Source organism: Vigna unguiculata, chromosome 4 (assembly GCF_004118075.2).
Source record: "Vigna unguiculata cultivar IT97K-499-35 chromosome 4, ASM411807v1, whole genome shotgun sequence".
Classification (NCBI taxonomy): Eukaryota; Viridiplantae; Streptophyta; class Magnoliopsida; order Fabales; family Fabaceae; genus Vigna; species Vigna unguiculata.
In genome coordinates this window covers 25140032-25162408 of record NC_040282.1, presented here as the reverse complement: position 1 = coordinate 25162408, position 22377 = coordinate 25140032, and positions in this window count along the sequence as shown.

Below are 22377 nucleotides of genomic sequence, written 5' to 3'. Positions count from 1 at the left end.
AAAAGCTACTTTTATGGAGATCAACCTTTGGAAAATCGACTTCAAGGAGATCAACAATGAAATAGTATCTTACGCCATTTAAAATAAAATATTTATATGATTCATAACTAATATAATTATACTTGTTCCATTAGGCCTTCTTTTGAAGAACATTGAAATAGAAATCTCTAAAAAGGTTGCAAAGGACTAGAAGAGTTTCCACACAACGATGAGGCTCATTGTTCAAAACCGTCAAGCGAAGGTGAAGAATTACAAATAGTGTTGTTGTTGTCACGTAACAAATTCTTATTTCTTTTCCTTTTCATATTCAAGGGTAGATTATGTATTGTATTTCTATTTTTTCTCATTTTGAAGGTGTGAGATTTGAAAGTGTCCAAAAGAGAATAAAAGTGACCTTTCAAGGCACTAAACTCAAAAATCAAGGTGACCTCTCAAGGCACCTAGTGACCTTTCAAGGCACTGAACTAAAATCAAGGTGATCTTTCAAGGAACCTAGTGACCATTCAAGGCACTAAACTAAAAAAATCAAGGTGACCTCTCAAGGCACCTAGTGACCTTTCAAGGCACTGAACTAAAATCAAGGTGATCTTTCAAGGAACCTAGTGACCATTCAAGGCACTAAACTAAAAAAATCAAGGTGACCTTTCAAGGCACCTAGTGACCTTTCAAGACACTAAAATCAAAAATCAAAGTGACCTCTCAAGGCGCCTAGTGACCTTTCATGGCATTAAAGTAAAATCAAGGTGACCTTTCAAGGCACCTAGTGACCTTCCAAGGCACTAAACTCAAAAAATGAAGGGGACCTTTCAAGGCATCTAGTGACCTTTCAAGGCACTAAACTCAAAAACCAAGGTGACTTTTCAAGGCGCCTAGTGACCTTGCAAGGTTCTAAACCTAAAAATTAAGGTGACCTTTCAAGGCACTTAGTGATCTATCAAGGCATTAAAAAATATTAACGACCTTTGAAAGCGCACAAGAAGAAAAAAATGGCGACTTTTTAAAGGACCTAAAAGAGATGAAAGGCGACTTGTTAAAGTGCCTATAAAGAAAAAAAGGACATGTAAGACGATTTGCACTACTAAACAGAGGTAAAAAGGAAACCTATGATAGTAAAAGGAGAAAAATGAACAAGTATCATCATAAATGATGATCAAGAATCATCCCATCGGTTAAAAGATGATCAAACATCATTTAGTTGGCGAAAAGGTGATTAAGTATCATATATCCTAAAGGAAAAAGATCAAGCATCATTCTAAAAGATGATCAAGTATCATCTAATCCATAAAAAGATGATCATGTATCATCCTAAACGTGAAAGATTTATCTAATTGAAAAAAAAATATCAGGCATCATCCATTAAGTATCATATGATCAATTTAAGATGATATTGTATGATTTGATTATGCTACAATTAAGGTAAGTCTTCAGTATCTAAATATAATTGTATATTGATCGCCAATTGACCGAGGTGCCTATTCAAAAAAGGCAATGGTAATATTTACATGAAGTAGATACTTGGTCATAACACTTAGAAAGTAAATAATATACAACGTTTTGTGAAGGGTGCTATAGGCCAAATACCGACCACATCATTAGTTGGATAGGTTTAATGAATAATCACATCATTAGTTGGATAGGTCCAGTGAACAATCACATCATTAGTTGGATAGGTCCAATGACTGATCACATCATTAGGTCCAATGGCCAATCTCATTATTTAGATAGGTATAATGGCCAATCTTTATAAATGAATGGGTTAGTGGCCGATCCCATTTATTAGAATTAATACTAATTATCATGAAAGAAGTGGCATTAAGGAACTAGAGAAACAAGAAATAAAGACAATAAAGAGGGAGTTCTCAACTTTTTGTGAAGGGTGTTATATGGTGATAGGCAAAAATACCGATCATATCATTAGCTCCAATATCAATTGATAAAGGAGTCATTTCTTCACATTTTATAGCCTTTTTAGTCTTTCAAACCAAAGGCTAGGGGGCTTTGTAATGTTAGGGTCAATCTGGTCATTAACTGCCCAAAGGTCGATCTGGTCTTTAATTACCCAAAGGCCAATCTGGTCTTCGGCTACCACAAGGCCAATTTGGTCTTTAACTGCCAAAAGGTCGATCTAGTTCCTAGGCCCAAGATCGATTTACTTGTTTGACATGTTAAATATTTTTATTTAGCTATAAGCTTTATAAAAGTTAAGGCTGGAGGGCTATGTAATGTTAGGGTCGATCTGGTCTTTAACTACCTAGAGGCGGATATGGTCTTTAATTGTCAAAGGGTTGATATGGTATGCCAAAAGGCTAATCTAGTTGTTAGAAATAATATCAAAGGATCACTAGGTCATAAGTATGAGATACTAAATGAGAAGATTAAAGCTCATAACTCAGGTAACTGCTCAAGGTATGACAAGAGACATGAATTAAATGGAGAAATTTGATGAGCATTGAATACGAGAAGAATTCAAGAGGTCATAAGATAGGCATAAAGGAGGACCTCGAAGGAAGAGGAGGAGGACACTTTGAGTGCTCTAGCTGATCGAACTTTGAACCTTTTGGCTAGAACAATGTTGTTTTTTGTTTAAACTGTAAATTCGAAATTTTGCAGAATTCCCAATATTTCAATCGAATGATTTAATATTTTTATCTGTTGACTTACACTGTATTATTAACTATTTAATGAAATTAGCCTGTTGTCCATGTTTTTAATCAATTAAAAGTGTGTAGTCCAATAGCAATTGCATCCTCATTTCATGGTTGATTTGATTCAATTTAAAGGTGTTTTAAGCTTTAAAAATTAATCAAAGTTTTTAATAAGCCAATTCAACCCCCATTCTTAGCATATTACCCATTACAATACTCACAAGTTTATTAGACGCAATCACTCATCTTACACAACATACCACATATCTTACACTTGTAAATAATCTTGATGATTTATTTTTTGTGTTTGTTGTCAAAGTGTGGTTTACATGGTAAATTCGTGATTTCATTGCATTTAATCAGTTTTGTTTACATTTCGTGCATATTTATATTGGTAAAGACTTGTTCCAGTTTTTAATTATGCATTTTATAGAGTTTTATCTCTTTTTCTATATTATGTCAAACACTTTGTTCATATTAGGTTTTCTTTTAGTCATTTTATCAAACAATTTGGATCTTTGCACTTTTATATTGTTTTAGGTAGAATCAAGAATTAAATCATATTTCTATATTGTTTTCAAGTTGATTTACATAGTAGTTAGGCATCATATAGAATTAATTCATCATTCTCATAATATGAAATCTATCACAGTACTTGTGTACACTCATTCATCATTGTTAGAGTCTTAGATTAGCTCATGCATAATTTTTAGAGTAGATTGCATTATATATAGATATGAATATAAAAATATATATTCCCCATAGCTTTCTTAATTTGCATGGTTGACAGAGCACAAATGAGTTACTAAAACCATGTCTCCTAAGATTGACACCCATGTTGCCGCTTTAGGGGGAATTTGAATTGATTGAAGTTTCATGCGACTAGAGGCTTTATCAAATGGCACCGTTGTCGGGGAAACTTAGTTTTCGAAGCCATTTGTGTTTAGTTACCACACTTTCTTGTTTTTAATTTTAGCATTATAGTGTAGATACTTTTCTACCACTATATTCAATAATTATGTTGTGATCTTTCCCATGTTACCATCACTATGTTTGTTGTGTTCTGTGTAAATGCATTAGCATGTTTAATCTATGAAGTGTCTAATTTGTAAAATATGGATTAACAACGTGAGAAAACCTTGAAAGAGTTGGCAAGCTTGGAGATAGTCTATAAGCCATTGTGCATACAGGGTCCACAAATAAAAGGCTATTAATTTTGAATTGAAATCAAAATTTATTGAGTTACTGCCAAAGTTTCAAGGTTTGGATGGAGAAAATCCACATAAACATTTGCATGAATTCATGGTGATATGCGATACTACAAAGCCTAGTGATGTTTCTAAATATGAAGTATACATGAGAGCTTTTCCCTTTACCCTCTATGATGTTGCCAGAGAGTGATTGTATTATCAACCAACACCTATTGTTAGTTGGGAAGAAATGTAAAGAAGATTTCTAAAGAAATTCTTCCCAACTTCAAAAATATCTTCCATACGAAAAGAAATTTATGCTACAAAACAAGTGCAAGAGGAAAGCTTGGGAGAATATTAAGATAGGTTCACCAATTTATTGAAAAACGTTAAATCTTTCATTCACCAGGCTTCTTTCTCGTTCTCTCCCTCTCTTCATCACATGATTCCCTCCATTAGGTTTCCTTCACACCGTCTCCCTTGAAAAACTTTCGATAAATTCCCTTATGCCAAAGCAACCAATTTGTCAAAGCGGTGTAGGGTGTACTGACCATCTCATTTCCCATATTCTTTAGGATTCTGACCAGATTCAAGAACAACAAATGAGACAAGTTAAATGGAATACTTACTAGTAGATGGTAAATAACTTATTTTCCATACTCAATTATATGGCCCTTGTAACTATGTTTAGGAAAAAAGGAATTGTTCAAAACTTGTTGCTAAATCTTTTGTTTATAGCACATCTTTTTGTACTCTAATTTTTGACACAATAACTCTTTAGACAAATTCTCTCCATAGAACAACTTCCCAAAACACAAGTATCAGAATATACAACTTCACAATCAACATAAAAACAAATCTTCACCCTATCGCAACTAATGGATTTCGCAATTGACACTTGGTTCAACATAACTTCACAACCCAAAACAGAAGATGAGATTGTGTACTCCCTTTAAACTTTACTGTTTCTCCAAAACTTTCGTATTAGTTTTTCATATATTTTTTGTAGGGCAGAGAAGAAATTTGAATCTCACATTTCTCTAAGCTTTGAATCCCATAAACAAATTGTCTAATCAATGCAATTTTAAATTGTCTAATGCAAATGGCATATATCATTTAATGCTTTGCACATTGAAGGTTAATCATTCTTCCACAAAATCTTTATGTTCATAAATGTTCTCAGACGATTAAATATTCCTTCTAAGAGGTTTTGTTAAGATATGCTTCATTAATTGTGTGTAGATATAAATTTTTAAAACTACATAGCCTTTTTGAACACAATCTTCAATGAAATGATGTTTTAATCTCAATGTGTTTAGCCTTAGAATGCAAAACAAGTGGTAGCATAGATATCACATAGAAAATAAATGTTAATCTCAAACACTATAGGCTTCCAATTAATTTTTAATCCATAGGAGTTGAGAATATATATATATATATATATATATGTATTATTGTCATATTTTTTTATAATTCTACTATCATGTGTGCTTATTTAGATAGAGAAAATGAAAACTTTTTTTTAATCAGAAAAAAATAATTTGCCCCCCCTCTTGAAATTTTTTTCCAAGTTTCGCCACTACTAGGACCGACTTAAGGGTAAAGCAAGTTTCGCCACTACTATATATATATATATATATATATATATATATATATATATATATATGCACTCGAAAGGAGAATTGTTCCTAGTTTTTTATCTATAAATCTATAAACTTCATTGATGTTTTTTCTTTCTTCTTGACAATATATATAGTTTCTTCCTAGTTTGTTGTCTATGAATTCATAATTATTCTTCCAAGCTAGTGTTCTTTGAAGACATCCTTCCCTCTTTTCTTCATTTGAAGGCTTTGAATATAGACCTTCTTTATGTTATGTGTTGTAAGTAACCAATCTCTAGGTAACATGATAGAAGTCTTCTTTGTAAGGTTTAACAAGTCCCCAAGAGAAACTATTTTTGATTTTCGTACCCATATTTTTTTGGTCCTTTGAGGATAATTTTCATGTAAAACGCCATTTTCATAAAGTTACTAGTTGATGTTATATGAAAAAAGGATTTAGTTTCATCCATTTTCTTATATCCTATCCATGTTTTATTAAGAGACTTCCCTTGAATTTCTTATCAAAAGATCTAAAGATTTCCCACATGTATAGTATTGAGATGAGAATTTTCTAATAGTTGAGTTTCCAAAAACAAGATCCTATAATGTATCTTTACCTTACTCTCCAAGGGTGTTTTACCAAGTTTCTTTTTGTAAGTGACAATTATTTTCTAAGTCTTTCATTTTTGTTGTTTGAGTATCAAGATTTTACTTCAGATTCTTATTTTCTTTACATAGAACTTTGTTTTCAGAATTAGACTTGCACTCACAACAGACTTCATTAGAAAATAGATTTTTGTAATTTTGTAATTCCTTTTCAAAGCTTTATATGGATCAACAATTCTAACATTAGATATAGTTTCATTATATCCTTGTTGAATAAAGTGTAAGTACAAACACATTTGCCTCTTCTTCATTAAACTCATCTTATGTAATGTTCCTAAAGCATTTTCCATAAAACTTATGAGATCTTTCTCTCGTTCAAATTTAAATCTGAGGAATCTAGATCTTCACAAGTAGTCATAAAATTTTTATTTTGAACTTCTTTTGATATTTCATAAGAAAGTTTTAGAATGCCCATATTTCCTTAGTAGATGTCATGGTTTTGACCTTCAAAATTTCTTCTCTTGATAAAGCAAATAACAGAATGTGTTTGCCTTTGGCATTCAACAGATATTGATATTTTTCCTCTTTATTTAAAGCTATTCATGTTAGCTTCTTGCATGTGGGGAATCCCTTTTTCAATGATATACAATAAATGCATGTTGTTAGCTTCAAGATAAGCAATCATTCTCAACTTTCACATGTAATATTTTTCTCCTTTAAACATAGGAGCACGATTGAAAGCTTGACCATTTCCTTCCATAGAGTCTTTTGGATCGAACCTCTTGTTCTTGTTGGGAACTCCCTAGCGACTGGATCTAGTACCACTTATTGGGGGTAGTAGGCTCTTGAGGGGGCATGAATAAAGCCTCAAACTCTATTTTGCACAACATAAAACTGAAACACAACTTAAAGTAAACAAATCAAGAATAAACAAGAATTTTATACTAGCTCACCCAAAACTCATGGGCGATAACTAGTTCTCCTTTAAGTACATAACTTAAGAGCTTCCACTATTGTAACAAGTACACAAACCTGTATAAGTTACACTACTATACAAACCTCTCCAGGCTATTAAAGTATAAATCTCTCCAGGTTACATGAGTATAAACCTCTCTAGGTATAACTTTTTAAGGTATAGACGATTGATTTCAACACATCAAACAATGTATATAAGACGTTGTAAGCACAAAAGATTATTTCTTTTTTGTTTGTAGATTTTTCATACTTACTTTTCTTTTTATGTTCTTCTTTCTTTCTCACTTTGTATAGTTTTTTCTCTATATTTTTGTATCTTTTATCTTCACTTGAAGTCTTTTTATATCTTTAGATTATATGACCATTGAGGTTCTTAAAATTGAAACAAAAAGATCTTCCAACACTATGTATCAAAATTTTAATGAAATCTCAAAGATTTTGGTCCTTATGTTCTTGCCATGGAAATAATTTGAAAGAATATACACAAATATGGAATATATGAAAATTAAAAAAGTATAGTATAAACCACTTGTTTCTATATTCAAAGAAAAAGTGTATAAAATTATTTATTTTTGTGTATGTTGTGATCTTTAAATTCAAAGATAAACTATTCATTAAGATTTTTTTTAACTTGATATAATACTATATGACAAAAAAACATATACAACTATTTTTATTTAAGATAAAAAGCAATCAACATATGATAAGCTTTAGACGATAAACTATAAACAAGGTATTGTAGTGGTCTAGTCCTTTGATAAGACTTTATAAAAGTGTTTTCATCTGGGAATCCTTTACCTTCATAACTAAACATTTTAGAAAACAATAACATAATAACACTTCTTTTGGGTTTACTTAAGTCTTAATTTTCTACTTTTAGGACGAATTTAGTTTACAGAGTAAATTTGTTTGTTTAAGTTAATTTATGTTAATATATTATTTCTAACGATCATTTTCGTTTAATTATAATTTTGGTTAATTTCTAGAATTGAAAATAATAAAATTAAGATTAAAATCTTAATTATAGTGTAAATTTTAGTTTTTGATTTAGCTAATTTTCTCTTGTCATTGTAATTAGCTTAAGTCAGTTTAAGTTCCTATTTTCATGTACAATTCTATGTTTTTTAATAAGTGTTTTTTAGGTGTTGTTAAATGCTTGTACGGTTTATTTGAGAAAGAACAACTTGAATTATTTTTTGTGCTCTCAAAGTTGTGCAATGAATCAATTGGGTCCAATAATAAAAGTTGTTGAAGGAAACTTGTTTAAGAAGTTGTGAATGTTGCTACCAAATGTACTTGGAATTAGCTAGACCAAACCTGAATGTTATATGCCCTTGCTCCTCAAAGTGACATGTTTACTTGGTTTCACCTCAACCTGACCAACATTGACCTGTGAAAATTACAATTGAAGTTTGTGCCTCAAGAGACCTAAAACTAGATGCAACAACTTGCTAACATAGGGAAGGAATTCAACAGGACATAATTGAAGAGTTGAGCTTCCTACACCTGCGTATTAGATGAAGTGGGAGTGGACTTGGATAACTTCATACCTTGAGAAACTATAAACACAATTCCACTAGTTGGAACATCTTACACTTAATATATGGCTTGTCATTAGTAGTTACCATGACTTGTTGTAACTTTTTTTTAGAGTGTGTAGGTTCCTTTTTTAGGCTAGGGTATAAAAGACTTAAATTGGAAAACTTAAAAAGCTTTTGCATTTCTGAACTTTCCGTTTACACAATTTTTGATTTATTTTATATTAGTTTCTTTGAAGATCAAAGTCTACATTGACTACAAAGTGAGTTAGGTGGCTTGGTTCTTCAATTTTTTTTATTGTTTATCCCATAATTCATGTTTAGAATTAGGTTTCAATGCATAATTCTAGTTTTTACGATTTCTAGTAGTTAATTTTGTTATTTATTTTGTAGGCCAAGTTAGAATTAGGATTTTCAATTGTGCCTTTGTTTCCATTAAATGATCTATTACATTAGTTAATTAAGGTCATTTTAAACTTGTTCGCATATTCATTTATCAATTTAATCTATTTTACATACTAGAAAACCTGAATTACGTTGTTTCTGGATGTGAAGGTACACTTCTAAGAGCTCTAGAGAAGAAGAAAAATTAACAAGAAAACAAAATAAGAATACAAATACATAACATATACGAATTAAACTAAGCACGAAAATAACAAAAGAGAATGAAGATGATAGGAGATGGAAGACAAGAAGAGGGCAGGAGACTCGATGGTGATGGCATGCCACATAAGGGAGCATTAGAGCTCACCAACCCAAGAGTAGTGGTGTATGCCGCCACTTGAGTGATAATCACAAGATAAGGCTTAACAAAGAAGACACTCACAAAGGAGAACTCTCTCACAAATGGTCAAATATAAGTGTTATACTCCAAAATAATCAAACTTTACAAAGGATTAGAAAAGCCCCTTTTATAAGTGTGGTAAAGAGCCTCCTTGCAAAAATACAAAGCTAAGGATAAAGGTGCAATAATAGAAAACTAATGCTTTTAGGAACTAGGTCTAAAGGATGAGTCTTGAAAAGGAGACAACCCTAGCTTGGTCTCCAAGCCTTCCATATGCGCCCTTACCTTCTAGAAGGGAAGGTCAACTCCTCATGCTTCTCCTTATGCACCTAAGTGAGCGTGGTTCCAAGGATGAGCTTATCCCCCTCTAAGATAGCACTAGCTTGACCTACAAATCAAACAAGTCAAAAAGTCAACATGTTAACTTAAGTCAAGTCAACTAAAGTCAACAAGACAACCAAAGTCAAGTTAACATAAGTCAACTTAGGAAAAGTCAACATAAAGAGATGAAAAATAAAGAGAAATAAATAGGGTTAAAGGCCTCCCTTCTAGTCATGCTTCTAATCACTTCCTTGGAAGGTCCTCCACAGCTTCATCAGATCAATAAAGAGATTTATATCAGCCCTAAAAGTTTGTAAAGCCATCTTATAGTAAAGTTTATGAGTCACAATGTGAGCAACCAATACCTAATTATGAACCACACTCTGACTAACTTCCAAATTAGCCTTGGTAGCCACAATTTTGTGAACAAGAATAACAAAGTGCATACTCTTCAGAGTATATGGAATATATGTGGAAGGTGGTAGTGAAATTGGCTAGGGAATCTAATCAAGCACATGTAGAAATTGATGATTTGAAGTAATTTTGAAAACCACCACAACAATTAGATGAGCATAACATTCAATATGATTTTACACCTGCAAATCAATATGAATTTGACAAAGTGCCTACATTTTTTAGAAATTTCATAATTGCTAGTTCTCATGAGACTACTATTGATTATTGTAAAATCTTGGTTGATTCTATGAATGATAATCACATTTATTTTACTAATGAAATTTTGTGTACAATGATTTTATAGTTGTTGATGATCCTATTGATACAATTGGTAAGGGATTTGGTGATGAGCTAGTGAATGCATAAACTAAACTTAATATACCTACTATTTTACTTGAGGGTAAAGCTCATTTCAATGCTTTTAAACTTATAAAAGTGAAACCTATAGAGGTTGCATATGAAACCATTGTTGTGCCAGTTCATTCTAAATGTTTTGATTTAGTTTTTATAATTGAACTTGCTGATATGAAATTTATTATGCTTTATTTAAATATTGATGTAGATTTAGATGACATTTTAAATGATAATAGTTTTGAGTTGAATATTGAATTTGCTGTTGACTTACCAATTAGCATTGATTTCGACTTTGATGATCAAGCTACTTATTTTAGAGATGTTGTTGACAAACTTTGATGTTAAAAGTATTGGTGTCGTTTTGTTAGTTGATTTTAAGCTAGTTGTAGCTATTGTAAGTGGTTTGAAGGTTCCTCATCCATTTTGAAACATGCAAACGCCAACATTAGATAGGGAGTTGTTGTAGTTACAACAAAATGTTGTCGAAAAATATATTGGTGTTAGCATGGAGAAAGTGGGTAGAGCATAAGGAATCTAAGCTAAAGAGTTCTTTCTTACCCATTGTTTGTAAATATAGTAGTAGGAGAGTTTTAGTACTTTCTTTACCTCGTTTAGTTAGTAACTATAGTATAGAAAATAGTTTCTTCTAAATAAAAAAATAAAAAAAAAATTTGACTTGTGGCCAATTTGAACTAGGCCAATCTTTTTGTGGTTTTAGGTTAGTATAGTTAGGTTTCTCTCATCTTCTATTTGTTGTTTCAGATTTTTTTTTTTCTTATTTTCTAGTGTTGATTGTTGATTTGATTATTGCTTGTGAGTTCTTTTTGTTGTTTGGACTAGTGATATCTTAGTTGAGGATTCCATTTGTTATTTTAAGTTTAATTTTAAGTCTTTAGTTTTGTTTGGGTATTATGTGACAAGTTTCATAGTGAATTTCTCATTCTTTTTCTATTTTTAGAGATTAATTTTGTTCTTAGTTTTCTTTTATTGTTTTAAACTTGTTTAGATAAATACTGTGTTCTTTTTAGTTGATTTTTACAAATTTGCATGATTAATTTTTTACTAATTTTAGTTCTTAATTATGAATTATTTTTGAGTTTCTAATTTGAGCTGATAGGTTCTAGTCAGTTGTTAGAATTTCTTTCAATAGAGTTAAATAGTTTTCACATGAAAAGTTAGTTTTGAACAAGTTTGGACATATTTTTACCCATATGAGATTTTTATCTTTACTTTCTTTCATTTTGTGATGCATTCATGTTTATTTACATTTCAAAACTTGTATTATTTCTTTTCAAACTAATTGTTGGATTTGCACTCTTAAGATGATATTAGGTCATGTTTTGTTTAAGTCACATATTCAAAAACAATCTACCTTGAACATATTTCCTTTGCACCTTAATTTTGAGCTTATTATACCTTTTCAATGTTAATTTTAGCTCAATCAAAGCCCTGGACCGAAAAAACCATGAAAGTACCCAACATGAGTTGTGAGATGCCTTAAGTTGTGCTTTGGGAATTTGTGAAGTTCAAGTGTGGTGGGGGGAATGTGCTGGTAGGTGATTCTAGAAAGAAAAAATTGAATGATCAAAATTTAAAGAAAAATCTAAAAGATGTGTGGTTTGTCATGAGCTGCAAAATGAAGGGGGAAAAAAGGAAGAAATATAAAAAAGGAAAGAAAATGATGATTTGAGGTAGCGAAAATTTTGCTCTTTACTAAACTGCACTTGAATTTCTCATTTTTCACCTATGTGTCTCACTTCTCTTTGATTTTAGCCTTGATTTCTCCCTTTTTTTAACTTGCACTAGAAAGAAAAAGATATATACACTGCTTTGGTGTTGTCAATTCTGATTTTGATGCTAATTTGGATTATTTGATTTTTATTGATTTGCGATATTTTTGACTGGTTGGAACACTTTAAGCTTATATTAGTTGATTCTTTTGTTATTTATAGTTTTGAACTAAAAGGGTAAATTGTTTTTTTGTGCAGATTTGTGAGTTTAGTTTCACAATGTTGGTTTGTTTTCTATGTTCTTTCTCTTATATTAAGTGTTTGTCTTGTTCAGTTGAGAAAGTCCAGATTGGATTATTTTTGGTGTTGTGAAAGTTGTGCAATGAAGCAATTGGTACAATTATAAAAGTTATTGAAGGAAACTTGTTTGAGAAGTTGTGAACGTTGCTCCCCAATGTACCTAGTGTAAGACTTGGAGAATTTTAATATTTATTTACTAGTAAATGGGGAATGGGGACACATTTAATGGAATTAATTGGGTCAATTATGATAAGGAGCAATTGTAGCTTAAGGGGTTGAGCATGTTAAGTGATGTTTAGAGGACTTGGGTTCAAGTCTTGTCTATGCCATTAGTGTGTTAATTTAATCAATTATGGTAAGGATCAATGGTAGCTCAAGGGGTTGAGTGTGTGGAGTGATGTTAAGAGGACTTGGGTTCAAGTCCTGTGTACGCCATTAGTGTGTTAATTTAATCAATTAATTATTTTATTACTATGCATGAACATGTGAGGTATATTGATAAGTGTTTATGTGCTTGAAATAGTAAGAAACATGAGCTGGTTTATTGGTTGTGCATTTGTTTAGTAATTGTGTGGGGGTAAGTTCGAATCTTGGTTAGCATAAATTAATTCTTTTCATGATAAAGCATTTTTACTACTTGGGTAAGTGATCAGAAACCATTGATAGAGGTAGAGGCAGTGCTCAAGGGAGAATAAGAGAGGGAGATTCATGTGGCATCTATGTGGATTTTAGGAGAGCACTGCAACTGCTTTTAGGGAGTACTTCGAAGGCTAGGAAGAGTTCTTTTGGGTATAAGCCAAGAAGTGGTGCATTTTGGTGCAAGGAAAGACTCTAAGGGAGCATTTAGAATGGAAATTCCTGGTTAGGGGAGCTGCTCTGATTGTTTTAATTAATTGTTATGTTTTCTTCGTGGCTTATGTATGTTGGGTGCCTTCCCATTCAATTTTCTTCCACTGTTTTCATGTTTATGGAATTTCCAAAAATCGTTTGGCAGGTTTGAAGTCCCGCTAGGCGATTCATGAGCGCTAGACCTATTTTCTAGGTTTTGAGATGAACTGCCTGGCGGCACAGATTATTCCGCCAAGCGATGCAAACAATTTTTTGTTTTATGTGATTCTATGTATCTTGTGGTGATTTGTGTTCCTGTGAAAGTGCTATATGATCTTTGAATGTGTAATGTTGTATAATTGTTGATGGTTGCTATATTTTATGACAATTGGATGATTGAATGGGTGTGCAAAACATGAAGGTTCATGATAGCGTTGGGGTCGAATTGAAAATATGATTTCAGTCCAATCATTGTGATTTTTGAAGTGTGTGATTTTATTGGATCTGTATACACGTTGGACATGTGAATTTGTGTGATTAAAATGTATTTGGACCACTGGATTGATTTATAAAAAAATTAGGTCTGTCGTAGGTGCAGAAAAACTTGGGTTTTTACCTAGGTACTGATGTAGCACCTTGTGGCACCTACTAACCACCAAGCAATGGACTGTGAAAATCTACAATTCTTTGATTTTGTTGAATTGGTTGTGGGTGAGATTTATGTGACTTTAATTGGTATTATTCATGTGGTAATGGAATAAAATTGGACAATTATAATGTGTGGGTTTAAGACATTAAATATGCTTGTGTAACTTGAAAGGAAGTCGTGGATGAAGGAATTATTCATGTGTGGTCTAGGTAAAAGTATGTTGTTTGGCATGAGATATGATAATTTTTATATACTAGTTTTATGTCCTTTTCACAAGCATGAGTATTCATTTTAAGAATAAGTGCTAATTACATGAGAATGTAGTTAAGTGTATCTATATGTATATGTATGGATTACTGGAGTATAGGATGGATAATTTAGCAAATTGAGACTTAGTAAAATAAAAGAATGTATTCTATAATAGTTGAATGATCTGTTTTACAGTTTTATGTGTGGGAGGTGGCCTTGATCAAAATAAAGATTGTCATGGTCTCAAATTGCTAAGCATATACAAATATACAGGATAAAGGCATATGGTGTGTGATAATTCATATTTGTGTTACTTGAAATGCCTAGATATGTAAATTGGTAATCTGGACTTGTGGATTAATTGTTTGAAGTATAAAAACTTGTTTTAGGGTACTAAACCAACAACTGGCACGTTACTGGTATAGCGCTTGGCGGCACTGGGGAGGCCGCCAAGCGATAGGTGTAACTAGGGAAGTCCTTGGAGTGTGTGGCGCCTAGAAGTAAGGGGTGAATCGCCAGTCAATAGCCACTGAAACATGGGGTCTAGAAGTGCTTGGCGCTTGGCAGCGAGAGGTTTCCACGAGGTGTCTATACTGGGATTCTACTTAGCGGCGCTTAGGCAGCGTGAGGCGATAATGTAGAGGGTAGTGTGCTACTTTTGATTTCGCTTTGTGTGTTTGAGGTGTTGAATTTAGACCAGGAGATGCTTGACATTGTCATGAGCCGGTAGGTTCGTTACTAGTGATATAACGCATGATTAATATGAGCAGGGGAGGTTCATATTAGTGATACTCTTGTGTGAGCTTACGAGCGGGGAGGTTCATATGTTTCGTGCTCATACTTGAGGGTTGCTACGAGCAGGAAGGTTCATAGTTAGACGGGTGGGGATGTAAGACACGTGGAATTTAATTAATTTAATTAAATAATTAATTAATAAATGCGGGTAGTGGGAGCCTTTATGATATTTAATATTGATTGAAGTGATGTGGAAAAGTACTAGCTCAAGTGATTGAGAGTACTTGATTGTGTGAGAGAACTTGGGTTCAAGTCTTATGTATGCCAACTGTATGTTATTTATTTGTTATTATTTTTAAAATATATATTGATCATATTGTGGGATAATGTAATCATTGAATTATATTAGTCATCATGAAATATGAATTGGTTGAATGGTTGAGCATTGATTTGGCATTGGCATGGTTATGGGTTCAAGCCTTGGAGAACCCAAATTAAACTTTATTTTTGCTAAACTTAGTTTTGGGCATGGATATGAAAGGCTAGATGAAATTTGGAGAACCCAAATTAAACTTTATTTTTGCTAAACTTAGTTTTGGGCATGGATATGAAAGGGTAGATGAAACCCTAGTAGCCAAGGGGGCTGGAAAACAGTCTCTTAAGTGTGCTTGAATGGTAATTAACACCATCAATAAGACAATTTTCTTTTTGGTATTTTAATCCACCATTAAGACACCATTAAAAAGCAAATTGAGAGAGAGAAAAAAGGTTTCTGCATTTGACATTCCCGCATAGGGAGAGGAGTGCAAAAGTTGAGAGTTTTGTGAAGATTGAGTGAGGAGAGGAAAGCTGAATTGGAAGAGAATCAAAGGGAGGCCATTGGTGATCAAGGGAACTCTCCAAATTTCAACCTTTAAGCAAAAAGGATCCAGGTTAGGGGAGTTTTACATGTTGATTTTATGTTTAAGCATGAATCACATGATATATGGAATGAACTGCATGAATGTCCTCTCTATCTGTTGAATTTTTGGGTTTCTAGAAATTTTCCAGAAATCGCCTGGCGGCACATCCCTGGCTGCCAGGCGACGCATGGCATTGTACCCAATTTTGGGTTTTCTGGATGAAGGGTTTGGCGATATTGGTCGAACCGCCAGGCAACGCGAGCCTGAGGTTCGATTTTTGATAATCCTGTGCGTTTTGACATGATTGGGTTCGGAAGGAAATCAAGAGTTATATGTTATGGGGTGATCTAACGTTGTAATTCATTGAATTTAGGTACTTGATGGATAAAAATTGATGGAACAGTGCGAATGGAATTTTAGGGTTCTGAAATTGGGGATTTTAAGTCAATGAGTTGTAATGCACGAATTACCTGGATCAAATGTATGTTTAATAATTAACTTGATAAATAATAGCATAAGATGAAGGTGGCCACTTCAAATATGGTAGTTAATGAAGGAACGCATTCTGGGCAATCTGGGGACTTGGGAATTTGAATTCGCACAGTGCAGGAAGAAGTATTGGTGTTTCACTCTATATGTGTGTGATCTACAAGGTTCTAGTGATGCTTCAAAGGTGGGTTGTTGGTAATCCTTGAGTTGAGCTCGGAACGTATCCCTTGAGTTGAGCTCGGGATAGGGGTTAAGCACGTGGCATTCCTCGAATTGAGCTCGGAATGGCATCCCCCGAGTTGAGCTCGGGATGGCGGATGAACACGAGGAACCCTTGAGTTGAGCTCAGGTTGGCGAGTGTTGCCGATGTGAGTGTGCTGGTTGTGGCTAGTACGAACGGGTCCAGATAGATTGCCCTCCTCAATAGTTAACTGACGAATTTCGTAGTATTGGGACATTATGAACTATGTTCGTAATTGGGAACTCCACCAAGCGTTACGATGTATGATCCATAGCAATGGTTTCCCGCACGTGCTCTATCGGTTGTGGCCGATAGGTATGGCAGCAAGTCATCTTGAGGTACTCACTAGGAGATGTAGAACAAGGATAACATGGTTGTGGCCATGTGATATGGAGTCAAAAGAGGAAATCCCTATGATGTGATTGTATGATATATATATATATATATATATATATATCTGTGTGTGTGTGTGTGTGTGTGTTTTATGTATGTATATATGTATTTATATGTTTATTCTGTTAAGCTCACCCTATCTGCTTGTGGTTGGCGATGATCGTGTACGCGGTACACGTGAGCAGATGATGTTGTTGCAGGTGATTCTGGTGAGGCTTAGCTACGGAGCAAGGATAGCTTGGGAGTTTTATATTTTATGATTTTGGAATAAATTCTAATCGTTTTATTACTCAACTTTTGGATATTATAATAGTGATTATAACTATGGTTGTTGGATTATATTTGATATAATAAAAGTTTTAAATTTCCTGCGTTTTTGAAAAATGATGTTTTATTAAATGACGAGTATTTTATTATTTTCATTATTTTATTTTAAATCCGTAATATCCTAACAGGATGTTATAAGGGAGGTCAGCAGAGTTGGACTACGAGCGAGGAGGTTCGTAGTGGTTGAACCACAAGCGGGTAAGTTAGTGGAAGCATGATATATCTTGGGTCCATGGTCAAGTAATTGTATGGTATGCTTGGGTTAGTAGTTTCATTTAAATAATGAGATGATGTTTCATAATACCTTGGGCAGCAAGGGTTTAAGAGTAAGTATTAAGTTGAGTTAGAGTGTGGGTATCTATATTATTAAAACGTGTGTTCATGTTGATTTGAGCTCACCCTTTCTGTTTGTGTTTGGTGATGATCGTGTGACTTATCACACGTTAGCAGATGATATTCCATGTGATGCTAGAGATGCATAGAGATGTAGAAAGGGCTATAGGAGTTTTTTTTTGTTATGAACTACTTATGGTTGTATTATTTACTTTTTCAGTCGTTTTTGGAATTTGTAGTAATTATTATGGATTTGTGAATTTGAATTTAAGCGCGGTGAATGAGTTTTAAATTTTTCAACGTTTTGGGAATGTTAATTTATGATGATTGAGTTTTAATTATAATTATTTACTTTATTAAGTAATATCAAGCTAGGACATACACCTAGAATTAGCTGGACAAAACTTAAACGTGATCCGACCTTGCACCTCAAAGTGACCTATTGACTTGGCGCCACCTCAACCTGACTAGCTTTTACCTATTAACGTTACAGTTAAAGCTATTGCCACAAGAGACTTTGAACTAGGCTAAGCTAACGCATTAACCTACTAACATAAGCAATTCATCATGACATAATTCAATAAATGAGTGACTTGCACGAGCCTATTGGATGAAGTTGGAGTTGACTTGGATAACTAGGTACTTGGAGAAATAGGGAATGTAATTGCGCTAGTTGGAACATCTTGCACTTAAATTTGACTTGTAATTCGAAGTTACCATGATCTATCATAAGCTATTTTGATAGTTTGTAGGTTCCATTCTTAGGCCAAGGTATAAAAGACTTAAATAAAAAAACTTAAAATGCTTTTTGCAATTTTGAACATTTAGTTTATACATATTATAGTTTTTTTAGGTTAGTTTCTCTGAAGATCAAAAGTGTACCTTGACTACAAAGCGAGCTGGGTGGCTTGGTTTTTCAAATTTTTTTTGTTTTGCTAGAACAGTTGACTACCTTGACTACAAAGCTAGCTAGATGATCAAAAGTTGTAGTGTTTATACTCAATTTTTGTTAGTTCAATTTAATTCTCGATTTTACTTTCAGCTGCTTTTATAATTCTGACTTTTATGCATTGTTACATGATTCTTCTTCTCATTCTAAATCAAAAATTAGATTTTCATCTCTTGTTCAATTGATTCTCATATTTGCTAACCTATTAAAACTTAGTTATTGATTTATGCTAGGTTTAGTGAGTACAAAGTGACCTTCTACGCACTAAGGAATGCAAAAATGAGCCTTAGCATGTAGAATTGATAATCAAGAGAATTAGAACTTGAATTTGTAGCTTTTGGTTTAGAGCAAACACCTTAAGTTGATGCTTGCTTTGAGTTATGATTTCTTGATTCTTAGTTGTTTGTCCTTTAATTCATGCTTCTTTACTTTTTATCATGACTATAAATGTGTTACAAATCTTGGAATTCAAATCCAATGCATAAATCCATTTTTTTACAGTTTCTAGTAGTTAATTATGTTATTTAGTTTCTAGGCTAGGTGAGAATTAGGATTTTGAATTGTAGCATTGTTTTTGTTAAAATATTTGTTCCATTAGTTAATTATGATCATTTAAAACTTGTTTGCATATTCATTTAGTCAATTCAATCAATTTTTCATGTTGTTGCTGAAACTTGTAACGCACAAAGAGTTAATGGTACTATCAATTTATGGTTTGCATTGTTATTTTGTGAATTGTGATGTGTCTAAATTTTTTGCATATTCCTTGTGCATAATTTTAGTGATTCTAATAGGTTTTATGCATTTTCATTGCATATAGCTTAGTTTGGCATCATAAATCACACAAACCTAGTGGTGTTAAAAGCTTGTCACGTTGATTCACTGTCAAATTGAGTTTTAAAGTTTGATTTTGTGCAAATTGTGTTTTAAAGTTTGATTTTGTGCATATTGAGTTATTTTCCAATTATGCATGCATATTATAATTAGTTTTAAGTATATAAACTTTTTCCAACACTCACACTTGCATAAGTCACATTTTTAGTTCATTGTGGAATTTCATCAAACACATTGTGCATATTAAGGTTTCATTTAGGTATTTTCACAAACAAATATCATTTTAGTGTCTTTGCATTATTTTTTAGTGATTTTAACATGTTCCATTCATCATTGCACTATATTATGAATATTCATTACTCATTCCATAACATTGTAACATCATTTACACATTGAATTGAGCATTGTACTCATGCATCATAAATATAGTTGTTGTCCACTTTGTAATATTATTTTTCAGTCTCTTTGACTAGTTTTATGTTGATTGTTAAACTTGTTTTAGATATCTTGCATATTGTTTTCATATTCCCCCATCATTAGCACATATTCATACACTTTAGAGTCACTCATCACTTTGTCATTTCCTTGAATTGATACCTTGGTTGATCCATACACTACAACAAAGGAAAAACATTGATTCCTTGAACCATGCATTATTCTAGAAAAACTATTTACTTCCTTAACAAGGGATAAGTCACATAAGAAGATCTCCTTGATGAATAATTGATACCATTTTTCTTCAACAATTGCCCAAATCATACATTGTCAACTCTAGAAGGACTATCTACTTCATAAGGCACTCTGCCTTACACAAATTCAAGAAAATTACCATGCCTAAGAAGACATAAGTATGTATAACTATTGCGATGTCACTTAAAGAATAAAAGAGCATTTATTATGGCTTGAAGTGAATTTAATGCATCCTTCAACATCAAGCTAATTAGACAAAAGAAAGGCGTTTAGAAGAGATAAAGTTGTTTAATGGCAAGAAACGATTTCACAATGACTACTTTCTTCATATTCTATATGAAGCAACTTAATAAGAAGAATAAACAGGGAGAATATGGGGTATAAAGTGTCAATACGTTGTGAAAATTTTGGTGTCTATCAAATTATTCATAAAGAACACTATTCGTGTATAATTAGCAACATAGAAGAGAAAACTTCAACCTTTCATATGCCAACAGAAGATCATCCTCTCTAGTGAGCAGATCAATATTCATATAATATACTTACCTTAGCTAGGAGTGGTTGTTTGACAAATAATACTTAGTTATTGGCTGTGAATGGTTGTTGTTCAAAGAATACTTGATTAAGTTAGAAATACTTATAAGAAAATACTAGATTAAGTTAGAAGTGGCTTGTAAAAATACTTGGTTAAGTCAAAAGTAAAATGTGAAAGGAATAGTTGGTTGGGCCAACAGCAGCTTGTGGAAAGAATACTTATCTTAGTAGGAGTGGTTATTTGGCAAATAATACTTAATTATTAGTTAGAAATATTTGTTGTTCAAAGAATACTTGGTTAAGTTAGAAATGGCTTGTAAAATAATACTAGATTAAGCTATAAGTGGCTTGTAAAAGAATACTTGGTTAAGTCAAAAGTTTAATGTGACAAGAATAGTTAGTTGAGCCAGTAGTAGCTTGTGAATAGAATATTCAAAGGGTTAGCCAGAAATGGATAGAAGTCCAAAAAGTAATACTCAAAAGATAAATTTAGAATGGCTACAAGTCCAAATAATATATAAGAGGTTAGTGAGGAGTGACTACAAGCTCAAAAGATACTAATTTTGTACTTTACAACATTAATTTGTTTAATTAAATTCAATAAATTGACTGAGAACTAGACTAAATTTGCATAGTCAAATAAACCTGTATAATATAGTATATATTTTATCTTTCTCTCTAAGTTTCACTCTATTATTATCTATAATAACATAAGAAAGAGAATTATTATGAGAATTTGTGCTCAAAATGATTCGAACAAGTAAATCAATCAAAGATTCTACTACAATTCTTTAGACAAATATTCACTTACTAATCACTTTGAATATAAAAGTCCCGTTTGAATATCCTCATAAGATAATATTAGCAACAAAAAAAAAATTAAAGCATAATTCAATCCCCTTATATTTTTGTTGTTTTTACAAAAAAGCTTCCAAGTGGTAAGATCCCATTACGATTCTCGTGACATGAATCACATCAACACACCCATCATTTGTAGATTTGTATACCACCAAACCACCACATCTCAATCTATTACTATGATATTTTAGATTCTTTTAATGACATCTTTTGCAACTCATTCCCTTACTCTCTTTTTTTACATTGTTTTGAATTTTTTTCCCATGATTTTGATCTTTAGTTTAAAGATTTATGTGATTGGAAGTGGTAAATATTTCAACCCCTTATCTAATTAATACGTTGTATTCTTTTATGCGTTAATTAGTTGATAAATTATTGAAATTTAAAATAATTAATGGACAAATAAAAACGAAAGATATTCATTTTTTAAATTAATACTCTTGCTCTTTTTTCTCTCTAGCACGTGTTGTTTTGGCTCATTGACTAGTCAATCGATGTACTATATTATGTTATATCATTTCGGTAATAAAATGAAATAACATTCTTAAATCGGTCATTCACAATTTTTATTCTTTGAGAACAAAATATTTTTATATTTATTTTATTGTTATAGATATTTATATATCACGAGACTCTATTTCAAAAAATACAATTTTATTTTCTTTCATTATATACCCTAATGAAATTAGTGGACTTTAATATCATTTTGTTATAATTAATATTTAAAATATTCTCTCGATATTAAGTATAATGAGATACTTATATATATCACTTTTAAAATCTTATTTCATTTTCAAAAAATGAATTAAAACATTACTAAATGTTTTCAATTTATGTTTTTATATTTCTCTATGTAGAAATATTCG